A 13739-nucleotide genomic window follows, 5' to 3' on the forward strand; every position below is an offset into this window, starting at 1 on the left:
GTAAATAGGGAGGACTGGGGATTGTTTATTTTTCCCGGGGATTGTTTATTTTCCCTGGAATTGTTACAGTCATGGAAGTAGGTACTTCTTGCTTCCTGGTAAATCAGAAAATAAACAATGTAGTAACTTGATATTGTTCCCAGTGAGAAATGAATCTGCTGTCTCTTTGAATCTACCCATATTTTAAACTATTTACTCTATACTAAATGAAAGGAAGTTTGCAGGTGGAAGAAGCATCTCCACCTCTTCTCCCCTCACAGCTGATTCCCCTGTAAAGCTGGGTAGGAGATAAAACTTTGTCACATCACACTGACATGCTCATTTTCACTAATGAATACAGGTGCAGCTAGGGTGGTCTGGTGATGGGCCAAGTAGCCAGGGAATCTAAAGGACTGTTGAGAATAGCAGACATATGAGGAGGAAAAGCAGACGTCAAAAATCAGCTTGGCAGTAGTGGAAGGGGCTCTGCCAGATGAGCATCTCCTAATCTGTATGAACTGTGCGGGAAGGTCTCCTTGAGCTTGTGAAAAGTCAGCTTGTGACATGATCATGTAGTGCTCACTGTGTATAGGGTGGAGATTCTCAAATGCTCAAGGTGTTTTGAGCTCTGAAACTGAGTTTTGTGAGAAAAGTCAAAGAAATTCCAGCTAAGCAGGTATGTTTTCCATCATTGATTGCTGAACATCTTGAGAACTATTAATGTTGCTCTGTGTTATGCTGAATATCAGTTTCTTGGAAGATTCGGCTTAGTCTTCTGTGGTTTGCTTTGGTGCTTTCCATTCTGTGGGTTTTTTTTACATCTGCTAAGCCTTTGTTGTGGCTGCCCTTTCATGTAGTCCTGGTGTGAATCCTGGCAGTTTATGATAACTTTGGCACAGAGATAAACGCTATTCTTGTACATGCTCATTCTATTGAGGACCATATTCTATTCAGATTAAAACCACTTTTTTCTGCCTTTATCCCTTTTAATTGTAATTCTTAATTTATAAATTAGAAAGATAAGACAAGCTGGTGATTATTACTATTATAATTTGAACTTTTTGTTTATATCTTAAAACATCTTTTAATGAGTTATCAAAATAGAGCTTGAACTGATTAATTAAATGCATAACATATACTATGTAATTTCTAAAAAAATACCTTGTAAAATGTCTGGTTATATATTGAAATGAAATGTAGCAGCTGTTACAAAGATAGATTTTTCACTCTCATTTACATCCCCATAACTGAGGTTAGAATTTGACTTTTCAGTCACTGAGGGAGAAACTGAGCAGAAATATAGTGACAGCTTAATTTTTAAAAGCTGCCATATTTTTCCAGGTAGCACAATTGAATAATATTTTAGCTAGGGAACTTTAGGAAGCTTAAACCTGACAGATATGCAAATGCAGTAAATCAACAAAAAGTGCTCTCTTCTTGCATCTTACATCTAAGTTGGTTGTCTTTAGTTTTATTTGGAAAATATTGAATTTTTAAATTTTTTTTTCCTTTCCTTTGCTATATTATTTAGTCTTACATTGTAGCCTCTATAGCATATTAGCTTAAGTAAAATGAGAATAAGACAGATTCTGTATTCAGTAAGTTCAGCTGGCATTTTCTTTTTGTGTAACTCACCAGGAGGTTCGTGTTTCTTTCACAAAGTTATGTGAAAAGGTTAGACAACTCAGCGTTGAAATAGTGATTGCTTATCAAAGTATTTCAAATTCTTTCCTTAAAAAAGTAAGAAAAGCAGACTGTATGAGAAATCCCATAGTTACTTATCAATAGCATAGAACGATTTTAAAGAGTCAATATTGTAAAGAAATGTTGACATATTATTTTTTTCCTAGAACTTGCAGTCAACTTCTTTGTAAAACACACCTAACTTTGCTTTAAGAAGCCAAGAAAAAAATTCTGCTGAATGCTGTGGAAAGACTCTTGAAAAAACAAGGGGACAAGTAAAATTTTAGTCTTATGTAATTAGAAATAATTGACATTTCCACAGCATCAATGCTGGACAGCTGTCGATTTTTTTTTGTGAAGGAGGAGGCTAAGTAAACACACATCATGTTGACAGAATATTCATCATTCTTTTAAACAAGTACTAACAGATCTAATAAAAAACCCCAAAACAACACAGTAAGAATAATGTTAATAGTTTGTAAATCTGAAAAAGTACATTTCTATCTTCTGTTCTCATATTTCTCATGTTTTCTGTTTGTCTAGTTATGTTAGTTGCAACGAACCCCATCTTTCCTGTTCTTTATATCCCGAATGAGAGATTCATGTGTGTTTGGTGTTATGCCTTCATTTAATAAAGGTTAATAATTAAGGGAGACATGAGTGCTATGAAAATTTCTTCACTTCTTCTTGGCTTTTCTTGCTTCCTAACTTTTCCCTTTTTCTGATTGCCACTATTTTTTGTGACCAAATCCATTTCAGCTACAGCAGAGAGATGCCCACAGTGGTAACACAGCTTATGCTCCTCTCTTGTCATTTCACATTATAACTTTGTCATGATTCTTGCTTTGCTGATGTGGTTATGTAAATCTCTGTGGTTTCTAAAAAGGAGTGGGGAAAATGCCATTCATTTTGCTTTCCCAGGGACATCTGTGTGCTTATTTGATTAAAAAATATATTCTTTGCATCCTAGAAGAAAGAAGTATGGCGAAGCAGTTTGTGCAAACTCATTTGTAATTCCTTGATTAGAAGTACTTATTGAATAACAAACTGGCAAAGTCTCCCAAGACATAGCATTTGGTGAAAAAGAAAACGTGCTAAGAAACAGGATACATTTATTGTGCAAGCCAGCTTGCTCGGGGCTATTATTGCACCATTCTTTGCAGAGTTTCTGCTCTGAGAGACAATTTACAGCACAAAATCAATATTTATTCAAGCAGAGATTATCTGGGAGTGTATATGTACATATATACACACACGCGTCTAGGGCTGGAACCTTTGAAGAGAGATCAGTTTTATTTGGTTCCCACAAATAGAGTGGAAGTTTTCTGAATGGAGGCTCCCTATGTATACAGACTAATTAAAGCACTCCATGCTTTATGGACTTTGTCTCCAAATAATTAATATATTAATCATTATCTTTCATGCTTTCTCTTCCACTGCTGCCTCATCTTGCTAGCAAGTGACTAAACATTCTCTAAGATATGATGTTTAGCAGTTACTGGTTCACAGTATAATGTGCACTTTGAAGGTAAGAATTCTAAAGGTTTGCAAGTAGGAGAAAAAATTTTGTTTTTTCTATTATCAGCTGTGTGTAAAAGTGAAAGATGAAACCATCAGTGAAAGATGGTTTGCCGTGTTCTTTCCGACAGGAATAATAAAAATGCAGAGTGTTTGCCTTCCCAGGCTCAGTCATGTGCCAAGGCTACTGGCTTTGCCCTGGCACACAAGCCATGTCCCGTGTGGAAGGCATTGCTATGGCACTGTACAGGTGTTCTGGCAGTCCCATGTAAAGCCAGCCTTTATCCCCATGAGCACTGCTGTCTGCTGAGGTGGCTAGATGGCTTCTTGGCTCAAAGCTCCTCAAGGACAGATCAGCAACAACCATAAAGGAATGCTCACCATCAGTCTCACTTCTATAACAAATGCACTAGAGCAAGGGATAGCACTGTTGTATTTTTATATTTTATAATGTGTCTATTTGAGAGGGGGATTTTCTGTGTGTGTGATTTCAAGATATTTTTTCATGAATAAATGATAAATCTGGAACTTGGAACTGCTGAAATTAATCAGTTGTTTACCTAGATGGAGCAATGTAACTCTTGCTATTCTTTTAAACCTGACAGCCTTTGAAGTGTGCGTAGATATAAATGCCCCTGATAGACCTCTTTTTATTGATCAGCTATGTATATAAGGCAAACTAAGAACAATATGCTTGAATGAAAATGACATGGAGGTTTTCCAGCAATTGTTTCTTTGCCACCTATTTTCAAATACTGTATTCTCTTTTTTTTCCCCCTCCTTGTCATGGTATGCCTTATTATGCTTAGAATTTACATCTTACCCGTAACTTTATTGGCCAAGCATTGCAAGAATTGCTTTTTCTATCTAGATGTGAAATAGGAGTCCCATCCAAAAGACCAGCATGTGGTCAGACTGTAATCTATTTTTCAAATGTAGAGCAAGATTATTTTTTTCCCCTCTGGCACTGAGGATGACTAACAGGAGCTGTGTATGGCTATTGTTTGAATGAAAGAAGTTTTGGGAACTCCTTGCTGAGTTTGTGCAGGCTAATTCAGAAATGAAAGCTCTATATTTTTTAGAGGGTGATTTTTTCATTCTGTTTCTGATTCTATAGCACAGTGTCACCCACCAAGTCATTCTATGCATCTCAATTATATGGGATGCATAACAATACTTTTCCATAATACAAAAGTCTTTGAAGCAAATGGCCAGCCATGTTGATTGATTTGTCAGGGATTATTTGATCCAGACAACTTTTATTCCTGTTAAAGAATGTTAAGTTGCTTAGATTTGCATCTTATGTTGATCAACCTATTAGCAGACCAGGTGGTTGGCAACATCATTAATTGCTTTCAGCCTGATTCTGCTAATTGGGAATGAGAAGCATGGAAGAGCAGAAAGTAAATTTTTAAAATATATGAGCATACAATTAGAATAACAATTTATCTGTTTCAAAATTCTGTAAGAATATGCCTACATTGTAGTGCTGGCAAGCAGCTTTAATCAAAATAATCAAAAGTCATATTGTCAAATAATTTCATGCTAATATTGACCTTTCTAGGCACAGAGTGGGAAATGGCACATTTAACTTGTATGATATATGCCCCTTCAGGATACTTGTCTAAGTTATGTTGAAAAATTCATGGTTAGTTAATGAGCGTTCCATTCCAATGGAACTTGTGCTGTGTCTGAATCTGAGTTTTTATATTTGTGCTCCCACAGTACATCCTGAAAAAAAATAACAATAGAAGTCTTATCTCTTGCACCTAAATTATTTCCCTACTGCAATTTTCCCCACTTGCAAGAAACATTTCCATTATCTGCCCTATTTTTGTGCCTTGTTTTCTATCTCCTAGTGCACCTGTAACAAAAATTTGAACATTTCACCTGCAGGTGAAATGCAGTGTAATGCATCCCAGCACAGCAGGATACAGAGTGGTGAGAGTAATGGCAAAACCTGCAAGTACTGCAGAAATACAGGGATGTAAGCAGTATGAATTGATGCTGTCACTCTGGACTATGGTACTATACAGACACCTAAATGGAACACTCAGCTAAAGCAGATTGGAATATTTGAAGATGTAGACTCTTACAGTTCCCAAATTTTAAGCAGATTTTAGCATTTACAGGTTTTTTGCAGCACCCTGGCATCCTGTTTAAAGTATTGCCATGTGAGCAGAGCCCAGCTGGGCTCCCCATTTCAAGGGCCAGAGACAGAGCTCAGCAGATACATCAAGTTTCAAAGATTCCAAAGAAAGCACCATATTTATGGGTATGCACAGGATAAAATGAGCATACATGCTTCTCATACCTTGGTTTTTCCTTCCTGATTTCCATGCATGTACCAAAGACTTTTTTGGCATTTTTGTTGTTGTTGAGGTTTTATTGTTGGCTTCTTTCCCCTTGGATTACTCCTTTCCTCCTTATGTTTAGAAATTAGAAATTTTCTCCTTCAAAACTTCAAAATACAGCAGTGATTTTTTTTTTCTTTTTTTTTTTTTTTTTTTTGTTATGTCTACTCCCTTTCTCTGTTGTTTTTTCTTCAGGAAATACAGTTTTCAAAATTAAAAGCAGAAGTGTAAGAACTAAAACCACTGTTTTAGTCTACAAAACAATCAAGTCTTTATCTGTGCAGACATCCATTAGATTACATGATTACACAGGTCTAGCAGTCCTTTTGGATAATCTTGAATATTTTCATCACTTAGGTCTTCTCACTGAATGGAAAGAGTGAATAGCAAAAAGAAAAATAACATTAAAATTATTTTAAAATAATACTAATAATATTTTATTTCCACCAATTCAAAATGTCAAAAAGTAACAATTTTAAAACTAGCTATTACTGATCTGGATGTGCACATAGTAGGAATAACACATGCCCACCATATTGCATTAGTGTACAAAGAAGCGGAAGGTCATTGCATAATGATGGCGGGGTCTTTTTGCATGCTCAGATTTGAAGTCCATTACTTAATTTTACCTCTTGAAATCCCTGACATGACCACATCCTTGTCATGCCTTTTTTTTTGGGGCATGCCTAGTTTTTTTCCAGCTGGAGTTTGGCAAATCTTAGCTGATACAACAGAGAGAAGATTCTTTTGATGCCCTACCTCCCCCCCTTCCCCGTGCTGATTTGTTCCATTGCAAAAATAAAGAAGTCTGTTCTTGCAGATAGGCAATCCATAATTTATCACACCATATTTATCACCTTTAGGTTGATAACTTTAGGTATCAACCTAAAGTCAAGGTCTAGCATCCCAAGTCTGGGAAGTGATCATGTAGTCGTACATAGCTGGTTGACAAAATCACTGAGCTGTGGTGTCTGTGAGTGCTTCTCTACCTGGGTAGAGTGAAGTGGTCTGTTTTAAAATACTAAAGGGTGAAGGCTACCCAGGGTCTGGATGGAATAGGTCCTGCTTGCTCATCTGGTCACTCCATCTGGTACACAGGACTGGCGGCAAGTTGAACTACTTTTGTATTCTCTCTCAGTGATGCCTTGCTTTGCCACTGACTTTAAACACAATTTTCTATGATAAATTATAAAACCCTGTTAAAAAAAAAAAACAAAAAAAAAACCAAACAAAACCAGACAGTATTCAGAAAACTATATTTTGCTCTTCTAGATTACCAACTCTTCACATACCCAGCTAGGAGGCAGTGTGGTTTAGCAAGTAGCTGATCAGTCGTGGGCCGTAGGCAAAGTCTTGGCATACAAGGCAATGATAGAAGAAAGGTCCCTCTTTAGAGGGGATAGCAGAGCAAAGGGTCAAACTCCCATCAGTTCATCAAACCATGCTTATTGTCAAACTAAGAAGGGTTCTAGAAAAGAGTAGAAATTGTAAATGTCAGCTGGATTGTATGTGTAAGATTTGCAGGATCCACATTTCTTTTTTGGGCCTGTATACTGCTCACCATATCTTGCCACAGCATAGGAAGGAGACAAGGCATGTAGAGATGAAGTTGCTTGGATTTTTGAAGTTATTTTGGAAGTTCTTGTAAAGAACTTTTTTTTAGTGTTATTGCCTTTAGTAGGTGTGCATATCAGGAGAATGTGCTGCCAGAAGAGCAGCTTTTGTTGATAGTCCTTATGTCTTTTCACAGGGTTGCATCATTGATCAAAAAGGTAAGGTCACTATGGAAACACAAAAACATCTGTTTTCTTCACCATGTTTATTTTTAACTTTATTGAATCTTATGAATGGTTCTTCACATGTTGAGAAAGGACATTCAGAAAAATCTTATTGCATAAAAGATATACACATGATTTGACTTAAACCTTCAGTGATTTAGCATAATTTTAGTTAAGGGTATTTATGGAACAGAAGATATTTATAATGCATTAAATTTTCCCCAACCTTTGTGAAAATTCAATCTTTGAGTTTTGTAAAATGAATCAGTGGCAGCAAAACTCCTGAAATGAGGAAAAGATAGTTGTGGTCTTTGGCACAAGAAACACTCAGACTTAAGGGGTTTTCAGTCCCTGAAAACAGGTTATTTCACTCTTATATGGACAAATATAATTTTTGAGTGTCAGCAACTGAAGTTTATAAGAACTTCTTGATTTCTATACTTTGGGAGTTATAGTTGCATGCTTAGATTCCTAAATGGTGTTTTAGAAGGTGGATATTATAAATCAATCTTTAATGACTTTATCAACTCGTTTATCTAAAATCTGAACACATCCTATGAGAAAAATTGTCCATCTTTTTATTGGGGTGTATAAATTAATGCTGTTGGTCAAAAGCAAATAGAGAATCAAAACGCCATAGTTGTGAGATTGATTTTAGTGGGGGCACATAAATAGTGATAAATGCCTTCAGTAAAAGCAAAGGCACAATCTTTAAAAAGGCAAAAAACATCTTCTCTCTGTCACTTAATGAAATGAAGTTGTGCTCCCTCACTTTGCCTGTCCTCCTTGTCTTGCTTCCCTAACCTTCCAAATTTTCACAGCAGTAAACTTAATTTCTCTGGTAACCTAATGTGTATTTTTAATCCAGTGGAATTTTGTAAGCTAAACTTGACAGAATGGGGACACATATTCAGAGGGAAAATATAAGATGATGTGCACTATTCTTTCTTTTTCCCCTCTAAAAACATTGCTATTTTGAATCAAAGTAGATGATTCTTTGCATATTCATATGCCCCGAATATGAGTTCTTGTCAAGATCATCTTTCTCTAAAGAACATCCATTGCAGATCTCAGACCCTCATGTCAGTTGCATACAAAGTAGGATCTAGTGCAATCTCTGAAACTCTCCTGAGCTCTGCTTTACAATTATTATTTTTTAGAAAGACAAATATTTTCTTTTTGCCGACTTGCTCCCAACTTGCCATGCTTCTGTTTTGAACCTGAAATTACTCCTGCAACTTGTGCAGATGGGGCCTTCAGGTTCCATAGAATACATCATAAGTCAAACACCTTTCAGTGTTACCAAGTTAATATACCTTGTGTATACTAAAATATTCATAAAATCTTATCAAGTGACAAAACAGCAGATAAGCTAAGAATCGTATTCAAATAATTTACTTGAAAAAACTCTTGAACTAGAACTAGGACCACTGTTTGCATATGAATGAGTGTCTTATCCCTCAGTCAGAACTCTCAAACCATGGTGAACAATTAGCTCAGTGACATTCAGCATTTCTGCTCAACAGAACCCTTAAGGCCTTGTCATAGTTGTCATAATTTCTCAGTCCACATTTTCCTTTCCCATTAGCCCTTCTCATCACAAAAGTTTTGAAGAGTTAATATAAAATTTCTTTAAGACAAGCTTTTGTTGGAGAAGACAAATAATAATATGTTAAGATAATCTGATGTACCAGCTTAGGAAAGCAATTCTATTTATTGGTTTTTCCTTAATGACTTTCTGAACAGAGACCTACTTTACAAATCCTTTAACCTTTCTATAGGGAGAAATATCGAATTTTCAAGTTATTAAAAAGAGCTTAGGAACAATAGTTTGCAGGTGTGTTTGTTTTGGCTGGGATAGAATTAATTTTCTTCACTCTAGCTGGTATGAGCTCTGTCTTAGATTCATGCTGAATGGGGGGTTGATAAGAGGTGTTTTAATTACTGCCTTTTCTGCTTCTCATCCCCCCTTACCAGCAAGCAGGAGGCAGGTGCCTAAGATTCTGGGAGGCGACACAGCTGGGAGATATGACCTCAACAGACCAAGGGAGTGTTTCATACCTTAAGGAGTCATTTCTCAACATTTATAAATGCAGGGAAAAGAACTGGCAGGGCATAATTCAAATGGTGATGAACAATTGTTAATTGTTTTTCTTTATTTTTTTTTTATAATTACTGAACTACTCAACCCACAAGGCTTCTGAGTCTTGCTCTTTAATTCTTTCCCCTTTTCTGTGTGCTGTGCATAAGTTGCTGGCCGAGGTTAAATCAGACACCAGAAAAAATTATTTTTTTTTTTTTAAAAAGATTTAGTGATTATGTTTGAGTTACAGAGCATTTATTGGCTTAAGTAATCAATATTTTACTCACAATAGCAAGTTTCTTCTCTCAGGTTGGAGTACTGAATCTTTTTCCACTTTATTCACTATCACTTTTGTACTTACTCGAGCACTTCAAATACCAAATAATGAACAAAATGCTACCAAAGAATAGGAGCATTTTTGCTTTTACAGTGAATATAAACATATACAAAGAGCTACACAGCTTATTCTTACTACATAAAATGAAGTCTGACTTCCTAATTTATTTGCCTGTTTCCACCAGTGATTGTGCATGATATTTTTTCAATTTAACTAGTCGAGCAAAAGCTAAATATTCTCTGCCAAAACAGTTGAACATTTTTGAGATTCACTTTTCTTTGGCTTTTGTATTGTCTTAGGAGAACTGCATATTTTTAAGCTCTTTTAAGAGCACCTTTAGGTGAGATGGAAACTAGTCATTGTGGTAACTCTTTGAGATATAGAAATTAAAATATCTGGCATTGTCATTGCAAAGGCTTTACAGAGCCTCTCATATCTTTGACATGGGTCTTCAATAACAAATTATTGGTATTCTTTCAAAGTTTTGTCTCAGTGTTTGCATCTGAAGCCGCCCAATTTGTGTGAACCCACAATATGATCATGTCTTCCACATCTGTGTGATACTGCTGATTATTTCTAAAACTGGTTTTGGGGGATAATATGTGTGTTAGCCCCTTGATTACTTAACAAATAGCAGTTCTAGTCTCCTAATAGTGTTTTAAGAAATATCTTTGTAGGGCTAATACTGCTTATGTGATTATAACCTTCACCTGTACTGTGATGAAACTCACATTCCTTTGCATAACTGTAAGATTTGCCTTCCCTGATCTTAACCAGAATGTTTTCTTGAAGACAAAATAACCTTTTCTAAGGGGGAGTTTAATTGGATCAATTACCTTTTGCGTAATATTTTTTACTAGTCAGTCTGTAAATATTATCCAAAAAATCTGACAGATCCTGGTCTCAAGGTAGATAGCATTTTGTTAATTTTCCTGTATTGATATTAATATTTTTAAAAATGTAGTTTATTTATTTATTTCTAGATTTTCAATATCTTCTCTCAACTCTGATTCGCAATGAGGAAAAAATGAAAACCACTTTATATACTGCAAATGATAAGCAATTTTACATGGGAATGCCTGAAATTAGTTTCCTTCATGAGTTTGTGTATCTAACTACTTCTTTGTGGGTAAAAAAAAAAATCTGTATCTAATTATATAGTATGTGTATGTTCCACTTAATTACTAGTGAGAACTTAATTTATAAGCAAATGAGGAACATGTTATTTTTGTCGGGTGATACCCGCATATCATATTGATATGTTAATGTGACATATTGTGGAGAATTTTACTGGAGCATTATCATTTTCTCTGGGTAACTAGCAGTGCAGAGAAGTGGAAGAGAAATAATAATTAATGTTCTGTCTTCTTATAAAGTTTTTGCTTTCTCTTTTGTGCAGAGCATAAACAGGGGTATAGCACTTCACAAGCAGAAGAAACAATAGCATGAAGTCAATGTGTGTTATTTTGCTGGCCCATATCTTTCGTTGAAAGAGACCATTGCAGACCAGGCTTGTCCCAGACCTCACTTTTCTTGTGTAGGTTTCCATTAAATTCCCTAGCTGCCATCATTATTTTCTATTAACACACAGTATCTGCTTTGTAGTTTCTTGAGAAATGTAGAGTGGTTTTCAAGGAAGACAGAAAGATCCTTCACGAAAATGGAGACCCAATACCTTGAATTATCTATTTTTTTTAAGCTGAGGAAGAGCAAGGAGCACAGCATATTGCCAGATTATCCACTGCTAATTAACAGAGAGGGTAGAAGAAATCTTGCAGGGAAGGTGACCTGATGTCACTGTGTCATTTGGCAGGGTGCTGAAATTTTTGCTCCTGTAGGAAGCTGACAGGGCAATCAGTCTGTAGCCAAGTTCTGCGTTCTTCTGGAAACAGCCTTTGCACAACAGCAAACACATACTATTGTTTTTTTTGGGTTTTCTTTTTTCCTTCAGTGACCCCAGCTTTGAAGGAAGCTCAGAAGTCTTGCAGATATATCAGATGCAAACATCAAAAATCTTAATTATTAATTCCTGTTTCCAGAGGAAGAGCTGGACCTTAAATTTGAATAAAAGCAAAGTTTTTACGCAAGGAAGTTCAGGATTCTTAAAGGCTTTTTAGTGGATGGGACAAAGGACAAATTTGTTTTGAGGCCATACTTCAATGTAATATTTTGGTAGATAATACTGAAATATTTGATTAAATGTTGATTTATTTTGTTAAAAATGGAAAAAAATAACTACTAGAATAGACTAGAATCTAAGACTAAATAAAGGCTTTAAATGTGTGCCAGAAAAAACATCTGAAGGGAAGTATCACTCCTTTGTCTGTGTTGATTAGGTGTTGATTAATTCTAGAAAATAGACTTTTTTATGGTTTCAGGAAATGTAAAAAATAATTGCATGATTTCAAGAGAAAATTTGTGTCCTTAAGAAAATTATTGTGGCATTAAAGTATGAGGCCAGGCTGAGCTTGTAGTCATTCACTTGTGTTTTGCTTTTGAATGCAAGCCTTACAGTGCAGGACTTTTTTCTCTAGTAATTGTTCTTACTGGTCAGCAGCAGTAACTGGAGACCAGTGTGGTGAGCATAAAGGAACAACTTGAAAAATATATCAGTGTTTGCAAAATACTTTGAGAAGATTTTATGGAAAGCACACTAGAACAGTGAAAAATGGTGACTTTACTGAAACTGTTTGTTTTAGGTGTTTGGTGTTATTTGGTAGTGTTTTGGAGATTCTCCTAAAATATTTCTTCTGGGGTGTTTTGATGGGCACTACAGGAGATTTGTTACACAATCTGACATTTTTTCTTATAACTCTGAGTGCCTTGCTAAGATAAAAATGAGATCTTAATTATGTGTAATTATTCTTTTCTATTTTTTAATTTCTCTCAAGCAGTTCACTGTATTTTTACCAAAACTCTAGCAAGAGAAATTAGCTTAAAGCTGTGTATTTTAATTTTTGTTGCTGATATCCAGCTGCTTCTCTTGTTAAGCTTTATTAAGCACATTTTAAACCAACAGGTTTTCTTATGACAGTGATCATTAGCAATCAATCTAAATAGTCCTAATTTCCCAGTTTCTTGAAGGATCTTAATCTCTTTCCATTGAAAGAATTTCCCTTAACTTTATGGTGGCCTTTTCCCTCAAGCAATGATCTAAAGAGAACTGACTCTGCCCTGATTCCCTAAGAACACTTGAACAAAAAGCAAAACCCACAGAGGTATAAAAAGGCTGAATTAGCCCTTTAAGCAGCAAATTTCCACATTTTTGGTGCCATTTTTTTCCTTGGGTAGAGCATGCCTTTCCAGCCAGCATTATCATCCCAGACAGATATTTGCAGCTGCAGATTCCTGCAGAAGAGAGCTGCTGTGGATAAAGGTAAGGGTAGTGAAGATATTTCCTCTGGCTTAGTATTTTCTGCATGTAATATAATGTATATTTAGGAAATAAAAAAAAATAATAAATCTGTCCTGCTTGATAAAAATGCTTCTATCAATGCTTCATTCTGTTTCTCATGTTCTTCATGTTTCTGGGAAGATATGTTACTGAATAGATGTGAGGGTGGGTGGAAGTCTGCCTTCCACATAATGAATGGCATGTCTAAATATACACCTTTTGGGCAGTATTTCTAAACTTGGGCCCATCTGTTTTTCTAACCAGTTATGCAATTAGATCAGGAAATACTGAGTAGGTTGAGGTGACAATGACAGAAGAAAATAATTGAAACTTTACCTTAATCTAGTGTCTGGAAATGCCTTCTCCAGCTTGAAAAAGCACATAGGAAAACTTTAAACAGAAACATAACCACAACATTTTAACCACATGGTTTGTGCAGTAAATCAAGTGCATCTAATATTGCAATAATCACCTGAATAGTATTCTTAGGTGTAATGGTGTTTGAAGTCCTAGCTGCAAGTGAGGCTTTAGACCAATTAATGTTATGGTCAGGGGAAGGAAAAAAGTGTGTGGAGAAAATTATTCATCCAAACTGAGTGAAACTGTGGCTGTA

The 13739-nt window shown here is 35.7% G+C and overlaps 1 protein-coding gene across 2 annotated transcripts in view; it reads left to right on the plus strand.

The window, feature by feature from the left end:
- Positions 1–552: 552 nt before the first annotated feature.
- FSTL5 (follistatin like 5) overlaps positions 553–13739 on the plus strand; it is a 365217-nt gene continuing 352030 nt past the window's right edge. Inside the window, exon 1 of one of the 2 annotated variants that reach the window (XM_077782912.1) lies at positions 553–655. The gene's annotated coding sequence lies outside the window, so the exon portion shown is untranslated. The remainder of the gene's footprint in view (positions 656–13739) is intronic. The other variant, XM_077782913.1, reaches the window with a different exon arrangement.

This window comes from Lonchura striata, chromosome 4 (genome assembly GCF_046129695.1).
Source record: "Lonchura striata isolate bLonStr1 chromosome 4, bLonStr1.mat, whole genome shotgun sequence".
NCBI classification, from domain to species: Eukaryota; Metazoa; Chordata; class Aves; order Passeriformes; family Estrildidae; genus Lonchura; species Lonchura striata.